The sequence below is a fragment of the Oncorhynchus gorbuscha genome, linkage group LG18 (assembly GCF_021184085.1).
Source record: "Oncorhynchus gorbuscha isolate QuinsamMale2020 ecotype Even-year linkage group LG18, OgorEven_v1.0, whole genome shotgun sequence".
Lineage (NCBI taxonomy): Eukaryota > Metazoa > Chordata > Actinopteri > Salmoniformes > Salmonidae > Oncorhynchus > Oncorhynchus gorbuscha.
Window position 1 is genome coordinate 5,780,530 of NC_060190.1, and position 6,210 is coordinate 5,786,739.

The 6,210-nt window shown below is 45.6% G+C and overlaps 1 non-coding gene across 1 annotated transcript; it reads left to right on the plus strand.

Moving 5' to 3' along the window:
• The first annotated feature begins 3,181 nt into the window (after positions 1 to 3,181).
• LOC124004456 lies at positions 3,182 to 3,315 on the plus strand. The gene has a single exon (XR_006833440.1). It is a non-coding gene; the product is annotated as a small nucleolar RNA SNORA18 (small nucleolar RNA).
• The last annotated feature ends 2,895 nt before the right edge of the window (positions 3,316 to 6,210 follow it).

Here is a 6,210-nt window from a genome sequence, read left to right on the forward strand (position 1 = left end):
GCTAGCTGGGCAGCCCGTCTCTGGGGTAATGTCATGGTTAAGGACAGATCAGGTCTGATAGGCTAGCTGGGCAGCCCGTCTCTGGGGTAATGTCATGGTTAAGGACAGATCAGGTCTGTCAGGCTAGCTGGGCAGCCCGTCTCTGGGGTAATGTCATGGTAAAGGACAGATCAGGTCTGTCAGGCTAGCTGGGCAGCCCGTCTCTGGGGTAATGTCATGGTTAAGGACAGATCAGGTCTGTCAGGCTAGCTGGGCAGCCCGTCTCTGGGGTAACGTCATGGTTAAGGACAGATCAGGTCTGATAGGCTGCAGTGTTGTTCTTCTTATAAGTCTGATCTGAAGAAATCCAGCACTAACTGACATATTGTACAGTAGAGAGGGCAGAGGTTAGGGGAGAACAAGGAGAGACTTATGACCGTCCTGGGTAATGTCATGGTCACCCAAACCCCCGGCTGCCAGGGACTGTCTGTCAGTACTGTTTTATGTGACACATAAACACATTTTGCTTTGAAGTGATCTGAAGGTGAAAGTTAGGGTTAGGAACGATCCCGGGTTGGCCTGGAATTTCCAAATACCTATCAAGTCAAATTGTATTTGTCCGATTCTTTGTAAACAACAGGTGTAGTCTAACAGCGAAATACTTAGTCACGGGTCCTCTTCCAGCAATGCAGAATTAAAGATGAATTAAAGATTCCATAAAAAAGAAAGATATGTTGAACGTCTTCCCGTAAGTGAACATGAAATGTCTGAGTAGTGTACAGTTTCATATGCTACTGTATATCCAGTGCTGTATCGACTGAACAACACAGTGGTTGATATATTCCATAGGTTTACCCATGATGCTGATTCCCATTACATCTGGTGTCGTAGCTATTAGGGAACAGTGTTGACACCCTCTTCATTCACTTACTTTGTTGGCCATTAGTCAGTCAGCCGAGAGGCCAATGGTTTTTACCTCAGAGCTGAGTGCTGCCCCTGGGTGTAAGTCACACCACTCTAAGAGGAAAGAGAGGGGAAGCAGGGGAGGAGGTGGGGGGAGAGGAGCAGCAGGGGTTGCTATACTTGGCAATCAGAGGATTAGTGACAAGAAATGACTGGGATGCTCTGAGGTCTTGTGTGTGTGTGTCTTATCATATGTCTGTACCTGGTCAAGCTGACATGTTTCCCAAATCCAGAAACGAGAAAGCTCTCATTGTTATCATTGTCACGCTGTCACGGCGGCTGTGTCGCTTCACCAGGGATCTATTTATGGCAGAGCCACTGAGGTGGAGGATACGCTCTAAGAGTGGAGGGATTTATCATTCTGCAGCTGAGTGTAATTGATAATATTGAAGTGCTTTGACATTAGAGAGAGGAAATAGTTCCCCCACAGTCTAGTCCAGGTCTACAGTCTGTGGCTGAAGTAGGGTCAAATATTTTCATTGACCTTAAAAGTCTTCCAAAAAGAGGGAAGAAGACAGCAGCAGCCTAGAATGGACTGCATTTCTGTATGATCATTTCTCAGATAGCGGACATGTTTTCATATTTGTAATTTTAGATAAGAGCATATGTAATTTATTATTTTAATCAGACTTTTTACTAGTGTAAATAATACATGAAGTACAGTGAAATATTACACGAATGCGTATGATGTTTAACAGTAATAAACATACTGATGCATTTTCTTATTTCTCTTTATTTTAGGTATTTCCACCCAGGAAATCAATCACAGGGACGGGTGGTCCACATCTGCAACCTCCCGAGGCAGCTGCACAGAATGATGTCATCAACCTGGGACTGCCCTTCGGGAAAGTCACCAACTACATCCTCATGCGCTCTACCCACCAGGTAGAGTACAATGTTATTCTCTTAAAACATGAGTGTAACTCCAAACACAACCACACAACTCCAAACACAACCACACAACTCCAAACACAAGTACACAACTCCAAACACAACCACACAACTCCAAACACAACCACACAACTCCAAACACAAGTACACAACTCCAAACACAAGTACACAACTCCAAACACAACCACAACTCCAAATACAAGTACACAACTCCAAACACAAGCACACAACTCCAAACACAAGTACACAACTCCAAACACAAGTACACAACTCCAAACACAACCACACAACTCCAAACACAACCACACAACTCCAAACACAAGTACACAACTCCAAACACAAGTACACAACTACAAACACAACCACAACTCCAAACACAAGTACACAACTCCAAACACAAGGACACAACTCCAAACACAACCACACAACTCCAAACACAAGTACACAACTCCAAACACAAGCACACAACTCCAAACACAAGTACACAACTCCAAACACAAGCACACAACTCCAAACACAAGTACACAACTCCAAACACAAGGACACAACTCCAAACACAACCACACAACTCCAAACACAAGTACACAACTCCAAACACAAGCACACAACTCCAAACACAAGTACACAACTCCAAACACAAGCACACAACTCCAAACACAAGTACACAACTCCAAAGACAACCACACAACTCCAAGCACACTTTGGCTCCAAACACAAGTACACAACTCCAAACACAAGTACACGGCTCCAAACACAACCACACTGACTCCAAACACAAGTACACAACTCCAAAGACAACCACACAACTCCAAACACAAGTACACAACTCAAAGACAACCACACAACTCCAAACATAAGTACACAACTCCAAACACAAGTACACAACTCCAAACACAACCACACAACTCCAAACACAAGTACACAACTCCAAACACAAGCACACAACTCCAAACACAAGTACACAACTCCAAACACAAGTACACAACTCCAAAGACAACCACACAACTCCAAACACAAGTACACAACTCCAAAGACAACCACACAACTCCAAACATAAGTACACAACTCCAAACACAAGGACACAACTCCAAACACAACCACACAACTCCAAACACAAGTACACAACTCCAAACACAAGCACACAACTCCAAACACAAGTACACAACTCCAAACACAAGCACACAACTCCAAACACAAGTACACAACTCCAAAGACAACCACACAACTCCAAACACAACCGCACAACTCCAAACACAAGTACACAACTCCAGTCCTCCAGTCCCAGAATGGCCAAAAAGTGAGCTTGTTTTTGGTCTTACCTGATGATTATTAAAAGATGAATTTAACGACTGAGGCCTATCCCGACAGACTCCTCACAGTGAGCCCTAGTCGTTGGAAATGCCTCAAAGAACAAACCTGTGGTTTCGCTTTACCCTCACAGCTACTGCCATTAGCCCTGTGGGATATCACTGCAGAACAAATCATGTAATGTATCTAATGTATACAGCTCCACTAGGGAGTCAAGTCACACGTCAATGAACAAATAACTGCCATGGAGAAACGGAAACCAAAGGATGTGTGCCCCTTTGCAAATGTCTTGAAATAACCCTCAGTCGCTATGGACCAGATACACAATTTTCCCCCTCACAAATGTCTATTGCTCTACTGTGGAGTCTAGTCACAATATTAGTCACATGTATTTGTTGGGAGAAAAGGTTCAATGCCCTTGACAACTGGAGCAGTTCTCTAATGTCTTTAAATACCCCTGTGTTGCTATGGACCAGTACCCCTGTGTTGCTATGGACCAGTACCCCTGTGTTGCTATGGACCAGTACCCCTGTGTTGCTATGGACCAGTACACCTGTGTTGCTATGGACCAGTACCCCTGTGTTGCTATGGACCAATACCCCTGTGTTGCTATAGACCAATACCCATGTGTTGCTATGGACCAGTACCCCTGTGTTGCTATGGACCAATACCCCTGTGTTGCTATAGACCAATACCCCTGTGTTGCTATAGACCAGTACCCCTGTGTTGCTATGGACCAATACCCCTGTGTTGCTATAGACCAATACCCCTGTGTTGCTATAGACCAGTACCCCTGTGTTGCTATGGACCAATACCCCTGTGTTGCTATAGACCAATACCCCTGTGTTGCTATAGACCAGTACCCCTGTGTTGCTATAGACCAATACCCCTGTGTTGCTATGGACCAATACCCCTGTGTTGCTATGGAGCAGTACCCCTGTGTTGCTATAGACCAATACCCCTGTGTTGCTATGGACCAATACCCCTGTGTTGCTATAGACCAATACCCCTGTGTTGCTATAGACCAGTACCCCTGTGTTGCTATAGACCAATACCCCTGTGTTGCTATAGACCAATACCCCTGTGTTGCTATAGACCAGTACCCCTGTGTTGCTATAGACCAATACCCCTGTGTTGCTATAGACCAGTACCCCTGTGTTGCTATAGACCAGTACCCCTGTGTTGCTATGGACCAATACCCCTGTGTTCCAATAGACCAGATGAATTGTTTCCACTTCATATTATCTTGTAATATGATAAGATGCCTTTTCCTACAGTTTCATGGACCATTTTCTATTGTAATGTGATAATGATGTCTTTTTTCCTACGGTCCATCCAACCATTTTATCACAGAACATGATGTCTCACTCAGTCTCTAGAATTTCATTTATCAGACACTGTATTAAAATGACTCGTTAATGTCACCCACATCACAGTCAAGGGGCTCGACTACACTAAAATCATGGGTGTTGGTTACCCAGAAATGTATCTGAGCAGATTGTAACTGTCTTTTTGATTTATGATGCCCATGAAATATGACACCTAGCTGGGATATAGAAGATTTGCTCGCACCTTGTTTGACATATGTTATTGCAAAAATGTTATTTGAAAAAAAGGACGTTAAACTGTCACAAACAGATGTCTAACATTGGTGTCTTTCTCTCACTCCACTCAACTGCCGTTGTGCCCTTGAGCAAGGCACTTAAGCCCTAAAATATGCATGGGGTGTGTCATCCTGCACTGTGAATACCCTGTGTTTGCATGCCTTTAGAAGGGCTTGAGGTCAAATGTAAGACACATTTTCTTGGACTCTAAGGGAAAATGTAAGACACATTTTCTTGGACTCTAAGGGAAAATGGATCAATAAAGTTTTCTTCCTCCTCCTCCTCCTCTTCCTCTTCACCCCACAGGCGTTTGTGGAGATGGCGTACATTGAGGCGGCCCAGGCTATGGTTCAATACTACCAGCTGACTCCAGCCACGATCAACGATCAGAAACTACTGATCAGGATGTCCAAGAGATACAAGGAGCTTCAGCTCAAGGTGAGTTGTATTGGGTTGACAATGTTACATTTTACATTACATTTAAGTCATTTAGCAGACGCTCTTATCCAGAGCGACTTACAAATTGGTGCATTCACCTTATGACATCCAGTGGAACAGCCACTTTACAATAGTGCATCTACATATTTTAAGGGGGGGGGTGAGAAGGATTATTTTATCCTATCCTAGGTATTCCTTAAAGAGGTGGGGTTTCAGGTGTCTCCGGAAGGTGGTGATTGACTCCGCTGTCCTGGCGTCGTGAGGGAGTTTGTTCCACCATTGGGGAGCCAGAGCAGCGAACAGTTTTGACTGGGCTGAGCGGGAACTGTACTTCCTCAGTGGTAGGGAGGCGAGCAGGCCAGAGGTGGATGAACGCAGTGCCCTTATTTGGGTGTAGGGCCTGATCAGAGCCTGGAGGTACTGAGGTGCCTCCCTCACAGCTCCGTAGGCAAGCACCATGGTCTTGTAGCGGATGCGAGCTTCAACTGGAAGCCAGTGGAGAGAGCGGAGGAGCGGGGTGACGGAGAGAACTTGGGAAGGTTGAACACCAGACGGGCTGGCGTGCGTTCTGGATGAGTTGTGGGGGTTTAATGGCACAGGCAGGGAGCCCAGCCAACAGCGAGTTGCAGTAATCCAGACGGGAATGACAAGTGCCTGGATTAGGACCTGTGCCGCTTCCTGTGTGAGACAGGGTCGTACTCTGCGGATGTTGTAGAGCATGAACCTACAGGAATGGGCCAATGCTTTGATGTTAGTTGAGAACGACAGGGTGTTGTCCAGGATCACGCCAAGGTTCTTAGCGCTCTGGGAGGAGGACACAATGGAGTTGTCCAACCGTGATGGGCGAGATCATGGAACGGGCAGTCCTTCCCCGGGAGGAAGAGCAGCCCGTCTTGCCGAAGTTCAGCTTGGAGGTGGTGATCCGTCATCCACACTGATATGCCTGCCAGACATGCAGAGATGCGATTCGCCACCTGGTCATCAGAAGGGGAAGGAGAAGATTAATTGTGTGTCAATGTGGTGTTGA